This window comes from Neoarius graeffei, chromosome 14 (genome assembly GCF_027579695.1).
Source record: "Neoarius graeffei isolate fNeoGra1 chromosome 14, fNeoGra1.pri, whole genome shotgun sequence".
Classification (NCBI taxonomy): domain Eukaryota; kingdom Metazoa; phylum Chordata; class Actinopteri; order Siluriformes; family Ariidae; genus Neoarius; species Neoarius graeffei.
The window spans coordinates 14,613,924-14,629,438 of record NC_083582.1 but is presented as its reverse complement, the minus strand read 5'-3'; the positions used below and the strand labels follow the sequence as shown (position 1 = coordinate 14,629,438).

General features: G+C 44.4%; 1 pseudogene; it reads right to left on the bottom strand.

The window, feature by feature from the left end:
* Window positions 1-820: 820 nt before the first annotated feature.
* On the bottom strand, window positions 821-927 carry LOC132898678 (U2 spliceosomal RNA; annotated as a pseudogene).
* Between the last annotated feature and the right edge of the window lie 14,588 nt (window positions 928-15,515).

Below are 15,515 nucleotides of genomic sequence, written 5' to 3'. Positions count from 1 at the left end.
GTGCAAGCAGGGACTCTGGTGGTTAAATTCTTGAAGCTGATGGTGTGCATTAGTTTTCTATAAACTGCATGACTCTGATAGTAGACTTGGCTGGAACAAACTCTCCACATAATCTAAGGCTAATAACTGGTTTTTAAAAAGTGGTGTTGTTTAACATTCAGTGATATGGTGGAGAGTTGTTCGGAGACATTTATGTAATGTTTATGAAAGGAGTCTCTAGTGTCACAAACAAGGTCTTATGTGATGTGTGGTTCATTAATAAATTAATGACTTAGTTTTTGGGCAAATTGCTGTAGTCAAAGGTAACACTTCAAACCACACAGTCATTCATCAAGCAGTGTATAACCAGTCCCACAGAGGAGCTACTGTAGCACAAACTGTTGAAAAGGTTAATGCTGGCTGAAACAGAAAGGTGACAGCATTAATTTTTTCAACAGTTTGTGCTTCAGTAGCTCTTTTGTGGGATTGGACTATATGGGCTAGCCTTCATGCCCCATATGAATCAATGAGCCTTTGACACCCATGACCCTGTCAGTGGTTCACTGGTTGTCCTTCTTTGGACTACATTTGGTCGGTACTTACCCCTGCATACCGCAAACACCCCACAAGATGTGCCATTTTGGAGATGCTCAGACCCATTCATCTAGCCATCACAATGTGGCCCTTGTTAAAATCGCTCAGATCCTGATGCTTGCCCATTTTTCCTGCTTCCAACACATCAACTTCAAGAACTGATTTCTCTAGCTGCCTAATACATCCCACCCCTTGACAAGTGCTACTGTAGTGAGATAATCAATGTACACTTCACCTGTCACTGGTCATAAGGTTATAGCTGATTGTATGGTCCCTAAATAGGGGACATACCAGATATTAAACTAACAAGAACAGATACTACACTTGCGCTTAGCCAAAAGACCAGGAAGTGAAACCAGCTATGCCAAACAACAAACACTGCACAGAACTGTAAACCCAAGGATGGTAAACACTTATTTATCTTAGTCTCATCTCATCTCATTACCTGTAGCCACTTTATCCTGTTCTACAGGGTCACAGGCAAGCTGGAGCCTATTCCAGCTGACTACGGGCGAAAGGCAGGGTACACCCTGGACAAGTTGCCAGGTCATCACAGGGCTGACACATAGACACAGACAACCATTCACACTCACATTCACTTTAGAGTCACCAGTTAACCTAACCTGCACGTCTTTAGACTGTGGGGGAAATCGGCGCACCCGGAGGAAACCCATGCGGACATGGGGAGAACATGCAAACTCCACACAGAAAGGCCCTCGCCAGCCACGGGGCTCGAACCCGGACCTTCTTGCTGTGAGGCGACAGCGCTAACCACTACACCACCGTGCCGCCTATTTCTCTTAGTATTGTTTCTTTATACACCAATTATACACCAACTGACCAATCAGAGATGAGAACACAATCCTTTGCATGACAAGCTCACATTGGTTTAAAAAGTAGTTTTCCAAAAACAAATCTTTAAACTGGATTAAAATCCTTCGACTGTAACAACTAACACATCACAAACCTGGTGTGTGGAATTTAGAAAGATGTTAAAATTGACCTGATTTATGTAACATTGAATTATGTAACATTGCCTCGCAGTGGTCACGTGTGGTACTGCAGGAGAAAACAACTCAAGAATGAGGGCGGAGGTTCGAGGCACCTACTAGTGCACCTTAAAATATTGGAATATTGTGAAAAGGTTTTTTTTCGTAATTTAATTAAAAAAGGTAAACCTTCATATATTCTATATTCATTGATTATGGCAAATGAAGCTGATGAAAATCAGAAATCCAGAACAGTCTAGTTCTTTCTCTCCTTAGCCCAGGTAAGATGCTTCTGACGTTGTCTCTGGTTCAGGAGTGGCTTGATGTTAAGCATGCAACAGTTGTAGCCCCTTTCCTGAAGACGTCTGTGTGTGGTATCTCTTGATGCACCGACACCAGCCTCAGTCCACTCCTTGTGAAGATCTCCCGAGTTCTTGAATCAACTTTTCTTGACAATCCTCTCAAGGCTGCACTCATCCCTGTTGCTTGTGCACATTTTCCAGCCAGCCTTTTCAGCAATGACCTTCTGTGGCTTATCCTCCTTGTGGAGGGTGTCGATGATTCTGGACAACTGTCAAGTCAACAGTCTTCCCCATGATTGGGGTTGTGTGTACTGAACTAGACCGAGAGATACACACTGTTTTACTCAAACTCCAAATGAAATATTCTAATAATTTGAGGGACTGGATTTATGATTTTCATGAGCTATAAGCCATCCATCCATCCATTATCTGTAGCCGCTTATCCTGTCGTATAGGGTCGCAGGCAAGCTGGAGCCTATCCCAGCTGACTACGGGCGAGAGGCGGGGTACACCCTGGACAAGTCGCCAGGTCATCACAGGGCCGACACATAAACACAGACAACCATTCACACTCACATTCACACCTACGGTCAATTTAGAGCCACCAATTAGCCTAACCTGCATGCCTTTGGGGGAAACTGGAGCACCTGGAGGAAACCCACGCGGACACGGGGAGGACATGCAAATTTTCTACACAGAAAGGCCCCTGTTGGCCACTGGGCTCGAACCCAGGACCTTCTTGCTGTGAGGCGACAGTGCTAACCACTACACCACCATGCCGCCCCAAGCTATAAGCCATAATCATCAAATTAAAACAAAACAAGGCTTGAAATATTTCCCTTGGTGTATTGAATATAGAATATGTGACATTTTACTTTTTTTAATTAAATTACAAAAAAAGAACTTTTTCCAATATTTTGAGATGCACTCGTAGGACTGAATGCAAATTTCACCAAAAATGCTGTGACTTACAGCAATTATACCAATAATTTTTTTTCGTGGTACAAATGGTGATCATTTACTAAAATAACGTGATCTCTACTTTTTGAAAACACGAACAACGCAAGAAAATGTAGTCTGATAGAAAATTGCAGTATCTGCTGTCTGCTCTGGAATCATGGTCAACTCCATAACAGTGCCACCTAGAGGTCTAATTCAAAACAGCAGGAAAAAAAGGAAAGAGCTGATCATGGTGTGTCCATGGTACTGAATTTTTAAAATTACTGCAATAATTTAATACACAAGCCACACAATTCTGTGTTTCTCCTGTGCAACACACAACCACTTCAACTCTGAGGGCTGTTAAATGGCTGATTAGTTGAATCAGGTGACTTCTGAGCAAAGAAAACACTGATCTCCAGGTTGGGAACCTGCAGGTTAACAAAAGAGTTCCTAGGGTTATTTTTGCATCTTTTCTTTCTGCTTTTCAGCCAACAGGAAACGGGTTCTTGATCGAAGTCCATTCAGCAAGATGGTGGATCGCACTGGTTACTTGTGAGTTTTGGTTCTGTTATTGCAGATATTTGTTTTCATCCAAAAAACAAGCATGGACTGACTACTAATGATATGATGTAGAAAACTGACCATCATACTTTTTAAAATTACATGGAATTCATGCCTTCTCGGGAAGTGAATCATTTTATACAAATCTTTGTTTACTCCAGCATATATTTCCCACACTTGCTGGTATGACTTCTTTGACAGGATGAATTCTAGCAGGGGCTCCCAAACAGACATTCTGAATTTTTTGTGACCCTGAACCTTGACTGCCCAACATTAACATCTCATCTCATTATCTCTAGCCGCTTTATCCTTCTACAGGGTCGCAGGCAAGCTGGAGCCTATCCCAGCTGACTACGGGCAAAAGGCGGGGTACACCCTGGACAAGTCGCCAGGTCATCACAGGGCTGACACACAGACAACCATTCACACCTACAGTCAATTTAGAGTCACCAGTTAACCTAACCTGCATGTCTTTGGACTGTGGGGGAAACCGGAGCACCCGGAGGAAACCCACGCGGACACGGGGAGAACAAACTCCACACAGAAAGGCCCTCGCCGGCCCCAGAGCTCGAACCCAGGACCTTCTTGCTGTGAGGCGACAGCGCTAACCACTACACCACCGTGCCGCCCCAGCATTAACATAGTAACATTTAAACATTTTATTTCAGTAACATACAGTGGGGCAAAAAAGTTTTTAGTCAGTCACCAATTGTGCAAGTTCTCCCATTTAAAAAGATGAGAGAGGCCTGTAATTTTCATCATAGGCATACCTCAACTATGAGAGACAAAATGAGAAAAAAAATCCAGAAAATCACATTGTCTGATTTTTAAAGAATTTATTTGCAAATTATGGTGGAAAATAAGTACTTGGTCAATAACAAAAGTTCATCTCAATACTTTGTTATATACCCTTTGTTGGCAATGACAGAGGTCAAATGTTTTCTGTAAGTCTTCACAAGGTTTTCACACACTGTTGCTGGTATTTTGGCCCATTCCTCCATGCAGATCTCCTCTAGAGCAGTGATGTTTTGGGGCTGTCACTGGGCAACATGGACTTTCAACTCCCTCCAAAGATTTTCTATGGGGTTGAGATCTGGAGACTGGCTAGGCCACTCCAGAACCTTGAAATGCTTCCTACGAAGCCACTCCTTCGTTGCCTGGGCGGTGTGTTTGGGATCATTGTCATGCTGAAAGACCCAGCCACGTTTCATCTTCAATGCCCTTGCTGATGGAAGGAGGTTTTCACTCAAAATCTCACGATACATGGCCCCATTCATTCTTTCCTTTACACAGATCAGTCGTCCTGGTCCCTTTGCATAAAAACAGCCCCAAAGCATGATGTTTCCACCCCCATGCTTCACAGTAGGTATGGTGTTCTTTGGATGCAACTCAGCATTCTTTCTCCTCCAAACACGACAAGTTGAGTTTTTACCAAAAAGTTCTATTTTGGTTTCATCTGACCATATGACATTCTCCCAATCCTCTTCTGGATCATCCAAATGCTCTCTAGCAAACTTCAGATGGGCCTGGACACATCTGGCACTGCAGGATCTGAGTCCCTGGCGGCGTAGTGTGTTACTGATGGTAGCCTTTGTTACTTTGGTCCCAGCTCTCTGCAGGTCATTCACTAGGTCCCCCCGTGTGGTTCTGGGATTTTTGCTCACCGTTCTTGTGATCATTTTGACCCCACGGGGTGAGATCTTGCATGGAGCCCCAGATCGAGGGAGATTATCAGTGGTCTTGTATGTCTTCCATTTTCTAATAATTGCTCCCACAGTTGATTTCTTCACACCAAGCTGCTTACCTATTGCAGATTCAGTCTTCCCAGCCTGGTGCAGGTCTACAATTTTGTTTCTGGTGTCCTTTGACAGCTCTTTGGTCTTGGCCATAGTGGAGTTTGGAGTGTGACCCTTTGAGGTTGTAGACAGGTGTCTTTTATACTGATGAGTTCAAACAGGTGCCATTAATACAGGTAACGAGTGGAGGACAGAGGAGCCTCTTAAAGAAGTTGTTACAGGTCTGTGAGAGCCAGAAATCTTGCTTGTTTGTAGGTGACCAAATACTTATTTTACCGAGGAATTTACCAATTAATTCATTAAAAATCCTACAATGTGATTTCCTGGATTCTTTCCCCCCATTCTGTCTCTCATAGTTGAAGTGTACCTATGATGAAAATTACAGGCCTCTCTCATCTTTTTAAGTGGGAGAACTTGCACAATTGGTGGCTGACTAAATACAGTTCATATCACTTAATTGCATATCGGTTAATCGCATAAATCGCTTATTTGCATAAGAAGTAGAAAACCACAAACCATTCCCCATTATTCATATACAAATTTGATCAGTTAATTGCATATCGGTTAATTGCATATATCGCTTATATGCATAAAAATTCATGGTAAAAACCTTCCAACTGATCAGTTTATCGCATAACAATACAGGGTATTTTCCCATCAATCATCTTCTGCACATGCGCAGAGCACATGAGATTCCATGGAATCTCTGGTTATGACGTCAGTGTAGCGTCATCACCTACTTTCGTGAATACTGAGTGGACGACCTAATTTCCGACGAATCAGCGCATTGTTTACCTGGAAGCAGGTGCACGAAGCAAGATGGGAAAATCACTTTAGTTTTAAGTAGTAACAATGTCGAAACAACGTAGTAGGACTGACTTGGATATTTCCAAACAATATGAAGTTATCAGTGAGTTGGACAAGGGTATTTCACAAAGCAAAGTGGCTGAAAAATTCGGGATATCTCAGTCACAAGTCTCACGGATAAAAGCAAAATGAAATGATGTTATTGCAAAATTCAAATCGAATGACAATACATCACAAAAACGGAATAGAGTTTCGACACGTGATAATTTGGATGCGGCTCTTATGCGATGGTACACTCAAGCCAGAGCCATGAATGTGCCTGTGTCTGGACCTCTTCTGCTCAGTAAATCACAGAGTCTTGCAAAAGAACTCCAGCTGGAAGGAGAAATTGTTAGGTCATGGGGCCAGAGATGGTGTAGACGGCATAAAATTCAGTTCAAAAAGGCACATGGTGAGAAACAAAGCCATGACCAAGAGGCAGCTGACCACTGGGTGAAGAACGTCAAGTCATGTTTATTTGTATAGCGCTTTTAACAATAAACATTGTCGCAAAGCGGCTTTACAGAATTTTAACGACTTAAAACATGAGCTAATTTTATCCCTAATCTATCCCCAATGAGCAAGCCTGTGGCGACGGTGGCAAGGAAAAACTCCCTCAGACGACATGAGGAAGAAACCTTGAGAGGAACCAGACTCAAAAGGGAACCCATCCTCATTTGGGCAACAACAGACAGCCTGACTATAATATTAACAGTTTTAACATGAGGACAGTTTCGTTGATGTTATAGCTCTTCACTGATTGAAACTTGAGTGCAAAACTGTTCATGATAACTGCAGTCCTAAAGTTAGCAAGACAACTGTAGTCCTCAGCCATAAAAGCATTACTGTCAGAGTCCAGAGCATCCTCCAGGTTTAACCCTCAACTGTCCTCATGGGGCTGTCCTTCACAGGAGCAATGCGATAAAACTCCGACCAGACACAGGGCACCAGGATGGACCAAGCAGGCCCGAGGGGCAGAAGAGGCCAGCATCTCAATCCCAAGACCAACATGTAACTCAGAGGGACAGAACGTGTGGCCTGAAATCTTTCAATGTTATAGTGCTGAGGACATTTATAACTGTGACGAAACTGGGGTCTTTTTTCGAGCACTCCCCAGTAGTGGAATGGTTTATGAACATGAAAAACCTGCTGGAAATAAAATCAGTAAAGAGCGAATTACTGCATTGGTTTGCTGCAGTTACACTGGGTCAGATAAAAGGAAACTGTTTGTTATTGGAAAGTCCTCGTCTCCTCGATGTTTCCATGGTGTTCGGAAGCTTCCCGTAAAATATGCAGCAAACAAGAATTCCTGGATGACGTCTGTTTTATTTAAGGAATGGCTCCAGGAATTCAATAGAGACATGGGGAGCAAAAATAGAAAAGTAGAATAGAATAGAATAGAATAGAAAGCCTTTATTGTCATCACACAGAGTATAATGAAATTCAGAGCTGCTCCATAAAGTGCACACACACATAGAATAAAAAGAAAAGGTATATTCAAAATACAAAAACTACTATTGAACTACTAGTTACTATATACAGACACATTTGTATAGGTCCTGCATGGAGAATACACACAAGACAAAGCACAGTAGATAAAACCTTAAGGTCAAGTAAAGTGGCTGATAGTAGCAGCATCCAGTGGTGTGCAACCATGTGTAACATAATTACAGTTCAAGTATATTGGCATTGTAATAACAGTGTATACCTACACATATACACACACACACATATATATATATATATATATATATATATATATATATATATACATACACACACACACACACACACACATATACACACATACATATACATACACACATACATTGAGCTCAAGTATATTGGCATTGTTGGCATAATTGGCATATTGTGCATAATTGGCATTATAATAACAGTATATACATATATATATATATATATACATACATACATATGCATGTGTATGTACATACACACACACAGCTCAAGTATATTGGCATCAATACTCCAGTAGTATAAGTAAAGTGGCTAGTGATAGCAGCATTCAGTGATAAGGTGACATTTGTATTGACAGTGCAAAAAGACATGATGCAATACACACACACAAAGTTACCTTTTGAACAGTTCACAAGTAGGCCAGTTCTCAAAGCACCAGTTCCTCAGTGCAGGCTGGAGTTGAGTATGGTGACTGCTTTAGGAAAGAAGCTGTCCCTGAGTCTGTTTGTTCTGGCCGGTATGGACCTGTATCGCCTGCCAGAGGGTAGCAGATTGAACAGATGGAAGCCAGGGTGGGTGATGTCCCTTATGATGTTTTTTGCTCTGTTCAGACATCTAGAGTTGTAGATGTCAGTTAAGGAAGGCAGAGGGCTGCCGATGATCCTTTGTGCAGTGTTGGTCACCCTCTGCAGCCTCTTCCTGTCAGCCACTGTGCAGCTAGAGTGCCACACTGACACTGCGTAGGTCAGCAGACTCTCTATGGTGGAGCGGTAGAAGGTCACCAGCAGGCTTGTGCTCAGTTGCTCCCTCTTGAGCACTCTAAGGTAGTGTAGCCGCTGCTGGGCCTTCTTGACCAGGGCTGACGTGTTGGTTGACCAGGAGAGATCAGCAGAGATGTGGACACCCAGGAATTTGAAGGTCTGCACTCGCTCAACACGCTCACCGTTGATATACAGGGGGGCAGGGGTAGCGCTGTTCCGCCGGAAGTCCAGGATGAGTTCCTTTGTCTTAGAGATGTTCAGTGCTAAGTTGTTGGTTGCACACCACCTCTCCAGGTTCAGGACCTCATCTCTGTAGGCCTCCTCGTTCCCCCCTGTTATCATCCCCACCACTGTTGTGTCGTCAGCGAATTTGACGATGATGTTCTCTGGGTGGGTTGCACTGCAGTCGTATGTGTAGAGCGAGTACAGGAGTGGGCTCAGCACGCAGCCCTGCGGTGAGCCAGTGCTGAGGGTGCGGGCAGATGAAAGGTGGCGGCCCAGCTTCACCTGTTGTGGTCGGTTGATTAGAAAGTCTTTGATCCAGGAGCAGGTGGATGATGGGAGCCCGAGGCTGGTTAGCTTGGGGATCAGGATGTCCGGTATTATGGTGTTGAAAGCTGAGCTGTAGTCGATGAAGAGCATTCTGACATAGCGTCCTTGTCTCTCCAGATGGCTCAGCACAGAGTGGAGAGCAGTGGCTATTGCATCCTCAGTCGATCTGTTAGGCCTGTATGCAAACTGGTGGGGGTCCAGGGTGGGGGGGAGACAGGTTTTTATGTGGTGCAAGATCAGTTTCTCAAAGCACTTCGTTATGACGGGGGTGAGTGCTACGGGGCGGTAGTCGTTGAGGCTGGCTGTGGGTGACTTTTTGGGGACCGGGATGATGGTGGCAGACTTCAAACAGGTCGGGACGATGGCTTGTTCCAGTGACCTGTTGAAGATGTCCGTGAAGACCTGTACAAGTTGGTCAGCACAGGCCTTGAGCACCTTCCCTGGTACGCCATCTGGGCCAGTTGCCTTCCTGGGGTTTATGGCCCGGAGCACCCGTCTCACATCCTCAGGCTCGACCTTCAGAATGAGCGGGGGAGTGCCAGTGATTGCTGTCGGTTGAAGTGGGGGTTGGGGTGGAGTGCTGGGGGGAGGTGTGAGCTGTAGTGGCAGCTGGGGAGATGGTCCGGGGGGTGGTTTGGCTGTGTGCTGCGCCTGAGCTTCAAAGCGGGCGAAGAAGCTGTTCAGCTCCTCCGCAAGTGCCGCATCTGAGTCCCCGGCTGACACAGCACAGCCCCTGTAGTTTGTTATTGCCTGAATGCCCTGCCACAGCTGCCTGGGGCTTGTCAGCTGCTCCTCAATCCTTCTCCTGTGGTCCGCTTTGGCTGCGCTGATGCCTTTCTTCAGGTCGGCCCGAGTCCTACTGTATAGCGCTCGGTCGCCGGATCTGAAGGCTGCATCCCGGGCACGTAGGAGTGCACGGACCTGGCCGGTCATCCATGGTTTCTCATTCGGGAACACCTGAATGGTCTTTACCACGGTGACCGTGTCAATGCAGTGCTTGATGTAAGCCAGCACTGCATCCGTGTATGTGGCCAGGTCCTCGTGATGGAAAACTTCCCACTGTGTTCGTTCAAAGCAGTCCTGGAGTCGGGGGAGGGCGTCGTCAGGCCAGGTGGTAATTTTCCGTCTTTGTGGCTTTGATTGCCGGCTGAGAGGGGTGTATGCGGGGGGTAGGAACAGGGAGAGATGGTCAGACTGACCGAGGTGGGGGAGGGGAATAGCTCTGTAGGCATGTTTAAGGTTGGAATAAACATGGTCCAGATTATTTACTCCCCTCGTTGCACACTTAACATGTTGGTAAAATTTAGGCAACACCGTTTTGAGGTTTGCCTTATTGAAGTCTCCTGCAATGATGTGCGCGCCGTTTGGGTAGGCTCGCTGGTGGTTGTTAATGTTGTTTGCGAGCAGAGAGAGAGCGGTTTTGACGTTAGCGTCCGGTGGTATGTAGACTGCAGTGATGATAACAGCTGCTAGCTCCCTCGGCAGAAAGAAGGGTCTGCATCTTACGGACATGAACTCTAGGTCAGGAGAACAATGCTTGTCTAAGACTGTACTGTTGTTGCACCAACCTTCATTCACGTAAACACAGAGCCCCCCTCCTCTGTTTTTCCCGGAGTCGCTATTCCTGTCCCATCTGTGTAGCGTGCGGCCTGCTAGCTGCACCGAAGCGTCGGGGATTAGCGGTTGTAGCCATGTCTCCGTTATAATGATTGCACAGCATTCACGAATGTAGCGGTTACCAGCAAGCTGTAGTTCCAAGTCGTCCGTTTTGTGTACCAGGGATCTAGCATTGGAAAGATAGAGGCTTGGTAGCGGAGGTTTGAGTGGCTGTTTCCTGAGCTTGTTCAGCAGGCCCGCTCTGCAGCCCCGTTTTTGCTTCCTCTCACGTCTCCGCCTTCTTCCTCTTCCAGACCCGATAACAATCCACGGAGACCCCGGTGCTCTCGCTATCTCCTCCGGAATGTTGTGAGCGCGATGAAAGTCGTTTGAAATGATCATTTCTTGCCGAATGCCTATGTCTATCAGATCCATATGGGTGTATCTTGTGTTGAAGTCCGTAGGTGACGCGAAACAAACAGTTATAACACACAAAAAATACAAAAACGTGCACTTGAAAGGAGAGCTGTAAGCCGCTGCGTCCTGACGCGCCGCCATCTTAACTCCTGGAAAGTATGTCTCCTGATGGATAATTGTACAGCTCACAATGTTGATGTACACTTGAACAATGTAGAAATTGTCCTCTTACCCCCAAACACAACATCGAGCGTTCAACCTTTGGATCAGGGGATAATTAGAACAATGAAACATTATTATAGATCGGAGTTGCTACAGAGGACGGTGGCAGCAATTGACTCGGGTGCACTGGATAATGCCCTCAAAGTATCGAAATCAGAGACATTACTGGATGCAGTACACATGCTGGATAATGCATGGAAAAAAGTGAAACCAGAGACCATAGCAAACTGTTTCATGTCCGGCCTGACGGAGGATGTAGAAGATGACTTTGTAGGATTTTCTCCTCATGAAATTCCTCAGATGCTAAACAGGGAACAATATGAGGACTACATTGACATTGATGAGGAAGTAGAAACTGAAGGAGCATTGAGTGATGCGGATCTCTGTGATGGTCTCCGACAAAAGGAGCAAGTGCAGGAGGATGAGGATGATGATGATGATGAGGAGGACAAGTCTCCACCACAACAACCTCCTTCTAATGTTGAAGTTGTTCAAGCCCTGGATATCATTAAAAGGAGGTTATATCACCATGGACTCTCAACTGAGGCTTTTCAAGAAACTGAAAAGATAATCAATAAGGACATGATAAACAATGTTAAACAGAAGACAATTAATGATTATTTTAAGTAAATTTATAATGTTAAATAAACATTGTAACAATCATGTTTGTTAATAGTTGATTATTTTAAGTAAATTTCTAATGTTACACAAACATTTATTGTATACCATGCAGAAATGTATCAAGCAAAACACATTACACGACAATGCAAATCACACAACTGGGCTTAAACTATCCTCGAAGTAGCCTAATCTTTTACAGTAATTGCATAGATCACTTAATTGCATAAAATGATCTTGCACCAAGCTTATGCAATTAAGCAATCACGTCTGTACTTTTTTGCCCCACTGTACGTATTCTTCGTCTGTACATGACATCATAGCTAATTATGCATGAGGCTTTGAACTGGAAGTCGGCCATGTTGGAGGATATACACAAACTCACGCGGCGCATGTTCACTATAGAAGATATGCTCGAGAGGTTGTTACGCTCAAGAATTCCTTTTGTTTCTTTGCTATGCCAACTCTTTGTGCTGTAATTGGATGCGGGCACAACTCTATTCAAGATAAGGGGACTTGTTATTTATAATTGTTGGAATTCTAAAGAATCAAGGAGAGAAAAAAAAAGTTGTCCACGGAGCGTAGACATCACTGGCTGTCTAACATAAACCTGGCTGATCTAAATGATGAGAAAGCAAAAACCACATGAGTCTGCGGTGAACATTTTATCAATGGTAAGTGGTATGAATTAGTTATTAATGAAACATTGGATTGTTTAATAGCCTGGTTGTGCAGAAACTCGCCGCTGTCAAACGTGACAAAGCCGTGATCATCAAGTGTGCGATCTGACAATCAAAAGCTTCTATGATTGTTTCATTTTAAAAAGAGCTGTGTATAATTTTTGATAACGCTGCTTTTATTTTACTTTTTCTTTCCATGAGGGAAACCAGCTGATCTCTACAATTTTACGGATCCAGACTGGGCTCCAACACAATATATGGACCACAACAAAATCAAAAGACAGTACAAAGCAGCTTACAGAGCGCAAAAAGAAATGCAAAATTATTGAAGAATCTTCCCAAACGATCACAGAATCAGTCGAACAAGATTCATGTCAATCCACTACCTCAAATATTGCAGCCTCCTTGCCTGGTGAGTGCTCTTTTATAACTAAATATACAGTTAGGTCCATATATATTTGGACACTGACACAAATTTTGTTTTTTTACCTGTTTACTGAAACATATTCAAGTTATAGTTATATAATGGACATGGACATAAAGTCCAGACTTTCAGCTTTCATTTGAGGGTATCCACATTAAAATTGGATGAAGGGTTTAGGAGTTTCAGCTCCTTAACATGTCCCACCCTGTTTTTAAAGGGACCAAAAGTAATTGGACAATTGACTCAAAGGCTATTACATGGGCAGGTGTGGGCAATTCCTTCGTTATGTCATTCTCAATTAAGCAGATAAAAGACCTGGAGTTGATTTGAGGTGTGGTGCTTGCATTTGGAAGATTTTGCTGTGAAGAAAACATGCGGTCAAAGGAGCTCTCCATGCAGGTGAAACAAGCCATCCTTAAGCTGCGAAAACAGAAAAAAACCATCCGAGAAATTGCTACAATATTAGGAGTGGCAAAATCTACAGTTTGGTACATCCTGAGAAAGAAAGAAAGCACTGGTGAACTCATCAATGCAAAAAGACCTGGACGCCCACAGAAGACAACAGTGGTGGATGATCGCAGAATAATTTCCATGGTGAAGAGAAACCCCTTTACAACAGCCAACCAAGTGAACAACACTCTCCAGGAGGTAGGCATATCAATATCCAAATCTATCATAAAGAGAAGACTGTATGAAAGTAAATACAGAGGGCTCACTGCACGGTGCAAGCCACTCATAAGCCTCAAGAATACAAAGGCTAGATTAGACTTTGCTAAAAAACATCTGAAAAAGCCAGCACAGTTCTGGAAGAACATTCTTTGGACAGATGAAACCAAGATCAACCTCTACCAGAATGATAGAAAGAAAAAAGTATGGCGAAGGCGTGGTACAGTTCATGATCCAAAGCATACCACATCATCTGTAAAACACGGCGGAGGCAGTGTGATGGCTTGGGCATGCATGGCTGCCAGTGGCACTGGGTCACTAGTGTTTATTGATGATGTAACACAGGACAGAAGCAGCCGGATGAATTCTGAGGTATTCAGAGACATACTGTGTGCTCAAATCCAGCCAAATGCAGCCAAACTGATTGGTCGGTGTTTCATAATACAGATGGACAATGACCCAAAACATAAAGCCAAAGCAACCCAGGAGTTTATTAAAGCAAAGAAGTGGAATATTCTTGAATGGCCAAGTCAGTCACCAGATCTCAACCCAATTGAGCATGCATTTCACTTGTTAAAGACTAAACTTCAGACAGAAAGGCCCACAAACAAACAGCAACTGAAAACCGCTGCAGTAAAGGCCTGGCACAGCATTAAAAAGGAGGAAACACAGCGCCTGCTGATGTCCATGAGTTCAAGACTTCAGGCAGTCATTGCCAACAAAGGGTTTTCAACCAAGTATTAGAAATGAACATTTTATTTACAATTATTTAATTTGTCCAATTACTTTTGAGCCCCTGAAATGAAGGGATTGTGTTTAAAAAATGCTTTAGTTCCTCACATTTTCATGCAATCATTTTGTTCAACCCACTGAATTAAAGCTGAAAGTCTGAACTTCAACTGCATCTGAATTGTTTTGTTCAGAATTCATTGTGGTAATGTACAGAACCAAAATTAGAAAAATGTTCTCTGTCCAAATATTTATGGACCTAACTGTATGTCGTAGTGTGTTAGATACCCATCTAGCCGCTTTATCCTTCTACAGGGTCGCAGGCAAGCTGGAGCCTATCCCAGCTGACTACGGGCGAAAGGCGGGGTACACCCTGGACAAGTCGCCAGGTCATCACAGGGCTGACAGACACAGACAACCATTCACACTCACATTCACACCTACAGTCAATTTAGAGTCACCAGTTAACCTAACCTGCATGTCTTTGGACTGTGGGGGAAACCGGAGCACCCGGAGGAAACCCACGCGGACACGGGGAGAACATACAAACTCCGCACAGAAAGGCCCTCGCCGGCCACGGGGCTCGAACCCGGACCTTCTTGCTGTGAGGCGACAGCGCTAACCACTACACCACCGTGCCGCCCTGCCTTGCAGTTTAAAAATAAAAATAATTCCACTGTATCATGATTGTCATGAGCTGCAACAAATCAAGCATGCCGCACGATGGCAATAGCTCATCGGCCTATGTCAGCGTGAGCTAAAAACAGAGCTTTCGGAAGGTTTGAGGATTTTAAAATTCAAACTACATCTTTCGGCTGTTCCTCTTAGGGGTCGCAGGCAAGCTGGAGCCTATCCCAGCTGACTACGGGCGAAAGGCGGGGTACACCCTGGACAAGTCGCCAGGTCATCACAGGGCTGACACATAGACACAGACAACCATTCACACTCACACCTACGGTCAATTTCGAGTCACCAGTTAACCTAACCTGCATGTCTTTGGACTGTGGGGGGAAACTGGAGCACCCGGAGGAAACCCACGCGGACACGGGGAGAACATGCAAACTCCGCACAGAAAGGCCCTCGCCGGCCACCGGGCTCGAACCCGGACCTTCTTGCTGTGAGGCGACAGCGCTAACCACTACA